This window comes from Trachurus trachurus (assembly GCF_905171665.1).
Source record: "Trachurus trachurus genome assembly, chromosome: 4".
Classification (NCBI taxonomy): domain Eukaryota; kingdom Metazoa; phylum Chordata; class Actinopteri; order Carangiformes; family Carangidae; genus Trachurus; species Trachurus trachurus.
In genome coordinates, this window is record NC_139898.1 from 22,659,841 (window position 1) to 22,674,879 (window position 15,039).

The 15,039-nt window shown below is 41.8% G+C and overlaps 1 protein-coding gene across 4 annotated transcripts in view; it reads left to right on the forward strand.

Annotated features, from left to right (window-relative positions):
• Nucleotides 1-447: 447 nt before the first annotated feature.
• kank3 (KN motif and ankyrin repeat domains 3) overlaps nt 448-15,039 on the forward strand; it is a 29,560-nt gene continuing 14,968 nt past the window's right edge. For all 4 annotated transcript variants that reach the window (XM_083970141.1, XM_083970143.1, XM_083970142.1 and 1 more), the window contains exon 1: nt 448-493. The gene's annotated coding sequence lies outside the window, so the exon portion shown is untranslated. The remainder of the gene's footprint in view (nt 494-15,039) is intronic.

Here is a 15,039-nt window from a genome sequence, read left to right on the forward strand (position 1 = left end):
CAAAGAGACTTGAGGTGACACAAAAGAAGCATAGAAAATGAATGAGGGACACAAACCAACTTGTGTCAGTGGTAAAGTTGGTCTTTTGTAGGAGAGTTGGGGGTCTGCAACATATCTGAGCTCACGGCTCCACTGTCTGATAATGTTTCCATGATTAAGTGATGATAATAGCGAAGTCATCCATACTGTAACATAACTTTCATGGTTCAGATTACTTGAAGCAATATCTGATAGATATTACAAATTATAAATATAGCACAATTATTGATAAAAGCTGTCAAACGAAAAAAGAAAATAAATTGAATTTGAATGATAGTCCAGCAGTTTTATTTTGAAAACTGAACCGGAAACGCGTATTAAACTGTACTCACCTTGACACTGGGGGTTTAGGCAGCGGGGTAGGAGTTTCTCTTTTTTTCCTCTCCTCCCAAACTTTTCTTACCTTCCCTGAAAGTCATGACAAGTCCCAGTGTGGACGAGGAGAAGCCAGAAGGTAAGGAGAGACAGCCTGAGGGATCGATTATCACACATAATCGCCTACTGAAACGCATTGATTAACTGATTATTACCTCACTGATCGAGTTTCTAAGGAGAAAAAAAAAAGATAAAACGATTTGCGTTATGTGTGTTTTAGTCAGTGTATCTGAAGTGTTATTGTGATTTATTGATCCCAACTAATGTTATTGTCTCTGCAGCGCCTTTGAAAATAATTGTTTGGTTGCAGAGCCGCTGATGCACATTAGTTAAACTGCTGGATTATTTCCAGTGTTTTACAGCTGTTGATTGGTGGTTTTATTGTCCTTTATTGTGTCTTAATATGTTGTGGATGTTTCCATAAACTTCCGATGTCTCAATAGAAACTTGCAGTTTATATTTCTATCACAGATGGTGTTGTTGTGTATGTTGATTTTTTTTTTCTTCTGGACTTCTTTAATTGCCAATACTGGCTCTTCACACACTGTTAGGGATTTCCCCAACACGGTTTGACATATTAAATCATTATGTTAGTCTCTCAAAATATTTTTCCTCAGTTTCACCTCAACAAAATTTGAGTCCCACTTTAGTTTGACAGTGTGACAGTCTGACAAGAAACATGTCCCGTTATCTGTAATCTCAGATTTAATCTCAGTAGATAAATGTTGTGCTTTTATAGCTGCTGCTCCTTCACTGTGGGAGAGAAAGTTTTTTAACAGCCAAATCAGTCCACATCTTAAAACTGTGGCTTTTTATTGATTTGCAATGTTTTATCGTGGGGTGGTATGTTTATTCCAGCTTGTTCGGTTTCCTCCCTCTCCCTCCCTCTTTTAATTTTCCACTTCTGTTTTTAGCCTCTGTTTAAAAAAGCGATTCATAAATAAAGTTTGTTTGCCTACTAACAGATCAAGAGCAGATATAAAAGTTTTTTTACTCAGATACTGTTGTGGGTGAGGCTTTTACAGTACATGGGACGGAAATCCCCCCCTAACCTACTCTATTGTCAGAAGTGTCGACCCCCCACCCCCGCTCTGGCTGGTCTTGTGTCTGCTATTATGCTGCTGTGCATCATCCTCCTCGGCCTCTCCAGTTTTCTACAGCAGAGTTTTCGATCCGTGTTGCATTCAGATGTTGAGTCAGTCACTCTGCGGACACCGGTGTCTGCAGACGTGTCACTGCTGCCGGTCATGCTTCATCTGATGGACTGTGACCTGCAGCAAAGGTCACGTCCAGATATTTCCAGAAGCTGCAGTGAAGTTTTTAATGCGAGAAAATGATTCAGTAGAGTGTAAACAATGCTCACTAGGCTTTGATGCAAGTATTAAATGCCAAAAAACTAACTCCACACAGTAGAAGAGGTAGAAATATCTGATTCAAATAAGTTTACTCCCCTTCCCAAGGGGCAGGGGAATGAGATTCTGAGAAATACAGCAAATCAGGACCTCAAGTGGAGGCTCCTGGAAAACATTTAACATGATGGATTCCCCAAGTTTTACAGTGTTAGAGGATCTGATGGCAGCTTGTTGTTTGTGAGGCTGGAATAGAGGCTAGTGAATTAAAAATACCAGGCTTATAACCAGATATATATCATCCTCTAAGATGGTACCAATGCAGGAAGTACAGTCAGAGTTCAGCACCGTTTATAGTCTTTCATTAATCCTAACCAAGTGTGCAGCTGCCAAACCTTAACCACAGTTTATTTATCCATGAACAATAAGGTCGTAACACAGCGGCACTTCATCTGTGCAGTCTGGACGCTACAGTGACTCGGTATCGGAAAGGGATGGCACCGCCCAGCTATACTGGCGCTAGCAAGTTTAGCCTGCTAACTTTTGATGCTGCACTTAAACTGTACTTGTATCTACTTATTGACTTAATACAAAGTGCAGTTAGAAACTAAATCGGATTAATACATGTGATCACCCTTTTCCCTTAAAACAGCATCAGCTCTCAAGTACGTTGCTTGTTATGTCGGTTGTTTAAGCATCTTGGAGAACTTCCCACAGTTCCTCTGTGGATGAACTCTTCCCTCAGTGTCATCTGTCTCTTCACGTGATGATGAGACTAGAGCCCAGAACATCTGTTGCAGGACTCCTCGTTCTTCTTGTCTCTGAAGACAGTTCTTTATGACTCCAGCTGAGTGTTTGGGGGTCATTGTCCTGCTCCAGTCCCAGAGCATGGGACCAGTAAGACATTTTGTTGAATGGATGTAAAGAGCCTAAAACTCTTGTTCTTTATTATACTTCTGCTGGTTAAATTGGACGCTGACCAGCTGTTGGGTCATATTCAGTCGAGTGCCAAGCAGTTGTGTTGAGGGTCAGGACCTCCAACTCCTCTACTCCATCGTACTCTGCCAGATGATTGTGGTGTGACTGCTTCTGGCGGCGGGCTGAGGACACATTTCTGTCCCAAGTGATGAATTTCTAAGTAGCTTGGGGTCTTGTTTATGACTGAGAATAAGTTGGAGTGTGAGACAAACCTCTGGATCATCGTGGCATCAGCAGTGATGCAGGTGTTAAAGAGAAGTCCTCAGCTGTGATACCGTCCTCATCCATGGTCATGGTGGTTATCACAGAAAATAATTAGGTTGATTAAAACTGGGTTCACCTTTATGGACATGCAGCTTTGAATAGAAGTGATCCAAAAGTGGTTTTAGGATTATAATGTTGAGAAAGAGGAAAACCCATTGACTGATTTTAGAGGAATGTGGAATAAACTTAAAGGCTAAAGACATAATGAACATAATCAGTGAATTTTATATTCAATCCTTCCAGTGGATCGCCCAAAATCCTACACCATGATCCTTTTGAACTTCTCCAAGGCAAAGAAGAAATACCAATTTCCTTTTTTTCATCGTTAAAACAGTGATACTATCTCGGTGTTGAGATGAGTGAAGAAGGAGATGACCAGATCTTCGAGTTGAAATCATCCTTAAAATTTGTGTTAAGCCCTTAACAGTTTTCCGGGGCTCCCATAGGGCAAATGCTCTTTCTGCAACAAGACCCTTGGGTTTGACTTACTTCAGTTACCCTTAAAATACAGTAGACACTCTGTAAGTTTAGTTAGATGAGGTCAGTGTAACATGCTCTGTAATACACTCTGAACATCTCTTCTCTCTGAAACTTTTGAGAGACAGTATCAGAGCGGTTAGTTTTGTTCCTCTGTCTTACACGCTCCTCATTTCATGCATTCTCACCTTGTTTACACCTTGGGACAAACCGGGGACAGTTTATCAAATTACAGCTGAATTAAATTTGGGTTTGTGCTCATGCTCATGAGTCCTGCTGCTTAATAAAATACATGCCGTCTTATTTTTAGAGCTATTACGACTGGTTTTAATTTTAGCGCCTGGAGGCTGTGAGTTACTTAATGCAGTGCCAAAGCAGGAAGTAGCTACATGATACAGCGAGTAAAGGGGAAAGCTGGAGCTGCTGGTGTTGAGCCCACAGTTTTATACAGTAAAACATAAAATACCCATGTTTTCATCACCTCCAAGGCTGCAAAATGAAGCCAGCACTGAAGTAGTAAAAACTGCTCAAGGCTGGGAGCCAGTTTCTGTAGACTCCCATGTTAAAATTACCAAGTTTACATGTTTACATATTGGTACTCCATAGCTGATTTCCTCCTCCATGGCAACTGTAGGTACTTCGAAAATCCATGAGTTTCTGAAAATTAAGAAAATCGCCTTAATGAGACAGAGAGGTTATGTTTTATATTACGTCCTGGTTCTGCTGGAGGGATTTTATAATCTAATTTTATAATTTATATACTATAATTGAGTCCAACAGTGTTATAGGAGAGCAAACTTCTCAGTGGAGTAGTTTCTGAGTGCTGCTTGGATACTTCCACTTAAAGTCTAAGCTGTTTGTTTAGCGTTTAAGGAGCGGTCTTGAGGCCGAGTTGTATTTTATTTATTATTAAAGCACTAATATCAAACGATTATAACCACAGCACCTCCAGGACAGTTTTTTTTTAAAGGTTCAAATTCTCTGCTTTGCTGAAAGTCACACTGGTTTGTTTACCTTTTTAAAAACTTCAAGCATTTCTTTTTTCTGAGGCAGCAATTAGTTTTAAGTGTCAGGCCTGCGTGAAACCTGATAGCAGGAGGCTTTCATCATAATTAGCAGGCATCCAGGCTTTGAAAATGGAAATTGCCACTTTCTGCTTCACGGCAGATTCTCTGATTGGAGTGGCTTCCCAGACTGAAAGGAGGAGGAGAAGCTCTTCAGATGTTCAGCTCCGTGTGTTGGAGAGTTTTCCACATTGCACTCCTACGTAGAAAAACACTTGTCTAGACCACGTACAGTTGGGTATTAAACAATGGCTTTGGAGTTGGCTACAAGCTCGACAGGAAGAGCAGACAATACCAAACAAAGAGAGCTGCACACTGCAGAATGTAAGAATAGGAATTACACGGGTACTTTAAAGTCAAACAAAGAAGTGGTTGTGTGGTTGCACTGTAAAAAAAAAACCTCTTCTTGCACAAGTTTGGAGACACTTTGACCTCTGCAGGAATGAAGACCGGCTCTGTCGCTCATAATTTTATTTGCCCCAACTGTCGCAGGATCATGAGTTAATTATCTCAGTAGAACAATTTTTGGAGAGTATATTCAATTCATCCCCAGACTGAGTTTGTTAGGTGGAGATATCAGAGAGTTTCAAGTCCTTTCATGACTGATTCATGTTCTTGCAGAACTCGCAGCTTAACTTAATCACGTTGAATTTGGTTGTCGGTCCATCCGAGCTTGCTTATTGTCATGATCAGGTCATTCCTCTTTGCTTTTGAATAAATTCAATCAATTGTGATGCTGCCTTTTGATATGATATAATTCTGCCCAGCGATAAGACCAGGATGGACTCTGCAGTCACGTTGGAGCTCACCAAAACTCAGTTATTCTTGAAAAAGTCGTCAGATGTTCCAGTTGTGATCTTGAGACAAAAATGGTTTGGGACAGCTTGTAACAACCTTTTTTAGAAGATAAATATAATATCTCAGAATTTATTTTAGGATAATGAGATTAGGGCGATCAGAAGAAAACAGTTTTGGAGTATTAAGATGTGATCTCAAGGTAACAGGCCACCCTTGTGTTGCGTAGTTTCATTTACGGGTTGCTGTTGTTGATAATTAGCCACAAGTCGTCTCTCTGAATGCATCTGTACTCGGCTTTCGCTGCAGGCTCTGGTCTGCTAATGAGAATACAGTAGGTCGGAAAATATGGTATGGAAAACTTCCCTCCGGGTATTAAAGTCGTGACAGCACCGGTGTTACAGAGCCCGCAGGACAATTTGGTCGGCTCAGTATCTGTAGATCTGCGGTCGTACCTCCAGATGCTGCCACCTTGATCAGATGAGGTTTGCAGATTGCTTCATTAATGTTATCAGGTTCCCATTTCGCATCAGGCTAAATCTGAAATACTGCCAAATATGCACTTTTGCTTTTCACTCTGACACCAAATCCTCTGCTATGATGAACAGGGTTCACATCACTGACATGCAATTGTTTATTAAAGGCATCGGATCTGCTGTGTAATTTTGGTATTGTCAACAAATCCTAGATGAAAAGACTGAAATCAACCGTACAGTAAACTCTCAGTTACCTACATACACCGTAAATAAAGATGGATTGGCAGTTTCACTGTCACCATCTCACCACTACCTGCCTCTGCAAGTCCATCAATTTCTCATGTCTTTTGTGGGGAAAAGCCTGATAACTCATAAGAAACACACAGAGCCTCAAATGCAGAACTTTAAATCTTAATAAAACAATAAAACAAGCAGTTGTTATGCAAACAGTGTATTTCTTAGGGACTATTTTCAGGTGCAGATTAATACACATTGATTGAAACAACACCAGGATCCATTATCTGGTGTTTTTTGTCTTTATGATAAGGTGGTTACAGAATATTTATTTAATTTATGATAATTACTGTTAATATTAACACACCAGTTGTCTTTTGGCTCTCTATGTAAGGTCTACTGTTTATGGGTTTAAACGTTAAAGTCACATCTGCCTACCAACAGCAGCTCTTGCCTCCCACAAATGTAAAATGACAGGGGGAAACCAAATGGCACCACACTATGAATTTATGTGAGGATCAGTGAGGTCTGGCACTGTGGTCCAATCAGATGCTCCTCCTTCTCCTCCTCCTCCTCCTCCTCCTCCTCCTGCTGCTGCTGCTGCTGCTGCTGCTATCTCCCCTGCCTGCGAAACACTACATGAAAAGCAGGGGCGCTAAAAATACCCAGTCAAGTACTGGCAGGAGGAGGAGGAGACACTAATCAAACTCTGTGCACTAACATCAGGGTGGGAAAACGCCAAAATAACCAAACGCTGTTAGGCTCTGGCAGCGTCTGGTGTATTTTACCCTTACAGACACATTGGCAGTCGCTGAGCTTTATTTATAGCTTGTAATAATTGACCCTAAAAGGCTTTTTGACTGGTGAAATGGTGAAAGTGACTCTCGAAGCTTGAGCACCAAAATGATGACAGTGGTGCTCTGCCTAAACCGACCGCTTTTCTGTGAAAGAACCAAACCACGGCTGCTTTTGGAAACATTTAACTGCATGTCACTGTGATGCCACATTTTTGGACCAAACAATGAAAGTTCTGTGGTTGAATTCAGACTTTTTTCTGTCGCCGTCTACGAAATTGTCCTCACTGCTTCCGCTTTTAAAGTCTGATGCCTGACAAACTCCTTCCAAGGGGCAAAGTCAGAGCGAGGCCTTGAACTCCTCTTTCAAACTCTTGAGAGAGAGAGAGAGAGAGCCTGGTTTCGTCTAAAAAACATGGCAGCACAGAGATCACCTCTGTTCACCGGCTCATAATGGAACAAATGTTGTGTTTAGCACTGAGATGCCTGTGGAAAAGCACCCCTGCCCTATGAAGTCATAGAGGAACGCAGCTCCAACACTGCCATGTTCAGTTCAGCTGAAAACAGCCTTTTATATCCCATTCAGCTTCTTTCTCTACCTTCACTCACGCTCTCTTTCATTTGATCTCATCTGCGTCGTTTTCCATTCTCTTACTAAACTTTCTATTTTTAAAGCATTTTCTAATGAATTAAAGCAACATTGCGGAGTTTCAGCTCAGTGCTTCCACCATCTGGTTGAGAAGCGCTATCATCTGGGGGGAAAAAAGCGTTTATTCCCATTAATAAACGACAGTATTTCCCACATGTTTGCAAGGAGACTGTGTGGCGGATGGTCGGGGGAGGGGAGGAGGGGGTGAGGGGGGTCGGGGGGCGGTGGTGGCGGTGGCAGCGGCGACGACGACCGGAGGGGAACCGTAAGTTTCGCTTTTACCCACCACGTCTCTCCCTCGACGCAGAGGGGAGGGGGGAGGAGGGGGGGCAGTGTTTCGTACCCGTGCAGGGAAGTTACATAGTGCAGTTTCAGCCGACGCGACCCGGCTCAGGCTGCGGCGGCAGGACCATTCATCCTATTAACCATTTTTCTATCATTGCAATGAGTCTGGAAACATTATTTTAAGGCCGAAAAACTCCGCAATGTTACTTTAACATAAAAACAGCACTGCTACTTTCTCTTTTGCCGCTCTCAATATAAAGGAAGTATAAAAGTTCAAACTAATAGTTGTATTGTTTTTAATAACTCTGTTACTTCTTCTTTACAGATTAGTTTTAAACCATTAATAAGAGGAACTTTAGTTTTTGAGTTCTTGATAAGGGGTTACAGATTTTTTTTTATGATTCATCATTTTATAGAGACCAACAGTAGAAGTCATTGAGTCATCTGCAAGTATAAGCCATTAGTCATTAAGAGGGTTTTTACAGAGTTCTTAGTCTGGAGTTGCAAATGTTGTTTATACTGTAAGCTACATTTGATTAGAATACCAATATTTGGTATTAAAGCCCCGTTACGAAGCTTTTAATTGGATACGCAAAGGTCTCTGGTTTCTGCTGATGTGTCTCTGTTACCTACAACAGCAAATGAGCCCATCAGATACGCTATTTCTAAGTAGTCTAATTCTATACCTCTGGAAGGCATCGTCGGGTCGGACGACTGACGAAACGATACAAATAGATACATTACCTCATCCATATGCACACTGCAGATAGCTGCTAAAAAAAAAAAAAAAAAATGTTTTCAAAGCAAGTCCCGTCTTCTTTCCGACGTTTCCAAAACAAATCTACATGCGCCGGCCAGACAAACGTCTTCACGACAGTGGGAAATGCAGTCTTCATTCCGGCAAAACACCACTGCTTTCGTCCACAGGGGCCACCAAAATCAACACTAAATGAAAAGTCTGTACAGGGGCTTTAAAACAATTGTTTTGTTTAATTTTTAAGACAAAATACTGGAGTTGCAGGTTGTGATGATCTGATACTTTTCTTTATTTTACTAAACTGAATATTTTTGGGTTTTGGCCAATTGGTTGGACAAAGCAAGACCTCTGAAGAAGTAACATTGGACTGCAAATTATGGACTAACAATAAATTACCTAATCAAGAGCTTTATTGACAAATCGAGCCCTTGTTCATATGCCCTGCTTGTTTTCCCAGAGCCTCTGAGAGCAGGTAAACAGGCAACATAAAGTCAGTGAATGATGTAAGAGACAAGGAGACGGACGTTGAATTGACTTGAAGCCAAATCTTATAAAAAAAAGTCTCCATTCTTTGATTGTCTCGGAGTCGACTGCAGGGCATCGATGTCCAATTGAGTTTCGTAATGCATGGCAGACATCAGGCTACAGGAGTAATGACCGGCCTGAATCTGAGCAGCTAACTGAATCACTACATTATGGGGAAACTGAATTAGAGCCCACAAACATGTATTTTCCATGGGAGCAGCTCATCCACGGTGGTGAAGGTGTGTTTCTCAGGAGCTTTGGGAGACATTTCAAAGCGTTTCAAAGAGCGACGTGGATCCTCTGCCTTGTCATTACCCCGACCCTCTTCGTCAACAAGATGCTGAACTGGTATAATTTCCCTCAGCGACGGAAATAACACGATAACAGACATACATTTCAGTTGTTTCTGGGCAGAACAGCAACACTAACTTACAGCAAAGGCTGACATCTGGTCTTGTTCTGTAGTTATGAGAATCAAACATCTGGAGGCTCCAGTTGCTACTGTTGTGAAGAAGACAAATAGGTCACAGTCTCCCCCTAAACACAAATCTGCAGAGCAGGTATCTAGGTCAGCTTAGAGAAACATGCAGATGCCTTAAGCCGGTTTGTGTTTGTTATTTGCTCGGCCAGAATAAACAACGAGCTGATGTGATTAGAATAAAGAGGAACGAGAGAGAGACTAATTTCTGCAGTTGTGATGGAAAATTCATTTGAGAGAAAAAAGGCATCTGATATTTGAGCCAAAAAATAAACTTCTACTGAGGTTTGGTTTGTCACGTTGTAGAAACAAGCCCGGAGAGTTTGTTTCTCACCACCAGGGAGAAAACAAGGTGCGTTTGGTGCAAAATGCAACGTGACATCAGAGCAGGAAACTGGCTAATGGGGGAAAAAACTCGATTTGTGAGCTCTGCTCTGCTCCAGGGAGGAGCAGCCGGTCAGGCAGGCGTGGGACCGCTTCGTTCTCAGTTGATGCTGCTGCTGGGAGAAAAACTCTTCCTTGAAGCTTCCTAGGCTGCAAAGTGATGCCAACATCACTGTCTCCAGAATTGAAACGTCTCATGTTGCTTTCCCAGCATTTCATTCATGTCCAGTCAGGTCTTTGGTTCTGTGGTTTTCCATGTTTGCATCTGTACTGGACCCAAAAACCGTGGAGCAGTTTGCAAATTATTGTTTCTGGCTCCTTGTTCTTCTCGTGTCTGAAGATAGTTCTTTATGAGTCTGGCTGTTTGGTGACGACGTCGCAGCAGAATACAATACAAAACTCCCCATAATGATACTGTATGAAGGATGGATGAAGCTCCTCCAGCTCTGAGTCTCTCTGATGTATACAGATTGTTGCGCATCAAGTGATGATACTCAACCAGCTAAACCCAAAAATCCAGTAAATGAAAAATGTAAAAATGGCAGCACATCCCAAATTGCCATGTTAATGAGGCGGTTAATGAGGAAGTACTCACATTTGACTTATTTTATTATTAAAAAACAAACGTTGACACATTTCGGCATATGGCCTTCTTCTGAGCGTTTGAAGAAGGTAATTTGCCTTCACTTGGCAATTTGAGATGTGCTACCATTTTACATTTTTCTCTCTGATGTATGTTGTAAAAATGGTTGAAGAATTTGATTAATTCACCTTCTTCATGAATGAAACGGACGACTGCGTGCTGAGCTTTTGGGGGGTGTGGTGCTCAGAGGGGTTTTGGGAAATGTAGGAATGATGGAGCAGACTCCTAATGCTGAAGAGAGGCGATGGAGAATCTGTTAAAGTTACCGCTGAGTGCCAGCATCTCTCTCTCTCTCTCTCAGCCACCAGACGCTGCCTCTTCATCTTGATGCTCTCCATGCGTCGGACTTCCCCGGCGAGTCGGCGACTTTATTGAATTCGCTTTCTGACATTCTGTGACATTGCTGGTGGGGGCTGAAGGGAGGGAGTGTGTGTGTGTGTGTGGGACGGTGGTGAACAACGAGGCCTCACAAAACTTTTCAAAAACAGCGTCGCTACCACAGAGGCATAATGCCTCATTGTGGAGGCTGAATGTGGCTGATTGTGTTTGCTGGAGGATCTGGAAGGAAGAGGGAGGGGAGGCAGGACGCATGTGACGTTTGAAGTCAGCAACTGTGATAGAAAAAAAAAAGGATTGTTTATACAGTCTATAGTGTCAATACGGAGGGACGCACTCATGTTAGCGATGTGATGTCAGCGCCTGATTTATGACGAGGGGGTCGGAGGCAGGAGGTGGCATCTGGTGGAGTCCTGAGTGTCGAGTTCACGGTGTGTCTGTATGTGTGTGAGAGAGCTCTAGCGCACATAAACACTTGAGTCCTCGCCAGAAGTGATAACACGTTATCTAACCTCCGTGTGATGCATCATGTGATGTCGGCCTCAGTGCTGTTGTTGGCTGCAGGATGCTATTGGTGTGTGTGTGTGTGTGTGTGTGTGTGTGTCACACTGGTTGTATTTGTTCAGCTCTCAGCTCTTTCGCTTGTCTTCTCTCCGGTGTTTTCCTGCTGCCTCCAGGAAGCAGCTTTCAGGACGGCGCGATGGGTTTCCTGGCATGGAGCCCCCTCCCCTCAACCCTGCTTCCTTCAGGGAGACAATGGGAGGTCTCCCACGGGGGCATGGAGGGTTTATGTGTGTGTGTGTGTGTGGTGATGAGGGGGATTTATTGGGGAGTAGTGGGTTTCCCTTCAGGAAACTGCAGATTTACCCCAGAAGTAGAGAGGCCCTCCTCTCTCTGTGTGTGTGGGTGTGTGTTTGTGTGTGTTTGTTCAGCCTGAATATCCTCATGAGGATAATGACATGGAAGAAATCTTCTCCTGGCCTTTACAGCAGATTAAGTTTCAGATTAACTGAGATAATAGTCAAATATTATGAAAATGATGTTTGTTGTTGTTGAAAACAGTAAATTAGTTCAAGTTCAAAGTCCGTCCTTGACCTTGGAAACATCAGTTTCAACAACAACCGTCTCCCGCCTTCAAGTCTGTCCAGTAGCTGTTTTGTAGACTTTTTGATGATATCACATGATCTTCATCAGCGTGCAGTTGTCAGCAAATTGTATTTACTTTTAAGTGTTGATTTCAAAGTTGCACCCTCAGGAATCAAAAACTGTGAGAGTGTTGACCTTGAACTTGTTTTGTTTGGAAATTAAAGGTCACACACAAAGTTCCCATGTATGTTATTAATTATAAAGCAGGTCTACAGGCTCCAATAAGTAAAAGAAAAGTTAAATAAAGTGCAACTGTAAAGTATGCAAATCTTAAATTTGTTTTACATTCAACAAGTGAACAGCATAGAACTGTTAACGTATATTCACATTATGGGATACGCTGTGAACACATTTCCTGGTAATAAAACTGAGACAGATTTATTTTCTTTGGCAAATGCAAAATGACTAAAACATGATAAAACTATATATTTCTTATATTGGCAAAACAAAATAATAATAAAAAAAAAATCTCATAAATCTACCAGTATATATAGTCCAGGACAGAAACAGGACGTCTGCTCAATAATTCATCTTTACACACACTAGTGTATCTTCCTTTTTTTTAATTGTTATTATTTCCATTCAGAAGCATTAACAACAGTAACAAATAAAAAGAAACAAATAAATCCCATGTGGTTATAATCAGAAAATAACTTTTATTCAAATCATCAATTAACTTGAAGATGTTTTAAATTAATTAGTCTGTTACATCACTCACTATCTGCTTTCATTTGGCTCCAAATAAAACCTGCTGAATTCTGCTTGATTCAGACCAGCTGGTGTTCAGACAATAATCAATTTATTTCTTTGTCAGAGACAGGTTCTGGAGGGATGAGAAACATCTTTAATCTGGATTTTTGGATGTTTACTCAGAGTGTTTCAAATGTAATGTGTATCCTCGGAAAGTTCAAGTTTAAATCTGCAGTAAGATTTCAAAGCCGATTTGAATGATGATGTGATGATGATGATATGATGGTAAAAGTTGGTGAGGAGACTGGAAATCGAAACTGAAGTTCCTCACGAGTATAGTGACCAAAGAGTGAGTTCATGTTATGCAGAGAGGAGCGGAGGCCTGTGTCTCTGTGAGTCCACATTTGTGAATGGGCCTTTTCTCATGTAAAGCAGTCAGATAGTAAAAGTTGCTGTCAGCTAGAGAGGATGTTGCCTTTCACCCCCTCCCCTCCATGTCGGTCTCTCTCTCTCGCTCTCTAACTTCCCTTCTTGGGAAAAGGGTGTTGCTGGGGATGAGGTCACTATTTAAAAAACATGGCCCCGAGCCTCGAACCAGCACAATATTTCCTCTTGGATCGAACATGGGACGACTCAGTGCTCTCCCCTGCACATCCATGAATCTATTCTGCACTCATCACATGTTCCACCTCAACCCAGCAGGACTGACTGTGATCATAACAAACTGTTCTGGATGACGCTCAAGTTACCTTTATAAGAATACAAGACGTTGATCCTAAATGTATCTGCTCAACCTCAACAGGTCGAGGTTATTCAGTCTTGTCAATGACAAATCATTTCTATTGATACAGACAAGTTTGAGACTCTAAAGACTGGAAACCAGTGACTGATGAAGGTTTATGTTGAGTGTATCTGAGGGGTTTGTTCACCAACTGGTCAAACACAGGTGCAGTTTCTGTACTGCATCATATTTCATATTTATAAAACCAGGATGCACTGGGTGTGACTAGTTTTAATATGAAGCTGCAGGTCAGACACTTCTGGGTTTTATTAAATATTGAACATCATGCAAGACAAGTCTGGGAGGAGAAAGTCGGTGAACGAGGAAGAAATAGATTTTTCAGTTTCCTTTTCATTCAACAAACACATACAAAAAGTAACAGGATGGGTTCACCAAAACTGTGCCCTGTAAACATCCGTCACAGTTTATAGACTGACTTCCTCGTTCAACAGTGGACAATCTGGATTAAGAGCCTGGTATCCCAGATTTTAGGAAATACAGCGATCATTATGGAAACACTTTACTTTGTGGCTCCATGGATCCCTAATTGGATTTTATTTGCTATTCACAGATCATAAGGAATTAAATAATGTTTTAAAATATATGATGCTGTCAGGACATGAAGATTATTGTGCGACTCTTCTCACTTCAAAGCGCCTGTAATGTAATGAAATGCGACTGTGGCGTTGGGTGTGAGCGGCTGCTGCAGTTATATGATCGCCCTGCTGCATTAAAACTGAATCAAGAATGTCATGTGAACTCAGTTTGTTGCCGTGGATACTCGGACATGGACAGCTGCTTCGTCAGTCCGAGGAACAATGCACTTTATCTGCTCACAATAGAGTCCAGTTTGATGTTTGCTAAATTAAAGTGGTATGGCCCGAAATCAGTTCACTGAAATTTGTAGCTGTGAACGTCGTCTTTGTCCGACTTTTGGATCATGTGACTGTGTGTGTGTGTTTGTTTGTGTGTGTGTGTGTCTGTGTGTGTGAATGCTTAAGTAAATCAGATATTTGCATGTTTGTGTTTATGGAGGTTTTACAAGTTTTTACTTGTGTGTTTTCTGTGTGTGCACGCACTTGAGGAGGTATTTATGGGTGCTACAATTTAGTCTTTCTCTTGTGCGAGTGTCATTAAGTCTTGGCACTCTATGGTGTTGTATGTTCATACATGTGTCTTTGTATGTGCGTGTTAGTGTGTGTGTGTGTGTGTGAGAGAGAGAGAGAGACTCAGCTGGTCAGGACTTGGGGTGTAGAGAGAAGGAATGCAGCTTCTCACTGCAGCCTGTAATTTTCTGCCTGTCATCAAATCAGAGGGAAAAACAGCAACACTTGAGAGGAGCTGAGGGTGTGTGTGTGTGTGTGTGTGTTGGGTGAGAGGAGAAATGAGAGTCATGTGAGGAGAGGAGGGTAGAGACAAGAGAGGTGGAGATCTGGAGGGCAAAGGGGGAAAAAAAGAAATGAAGAAGTGAAGAACAGTAAGAACGAAAGAACCAAAAGTAGAGAGGAGGAGGATGATGA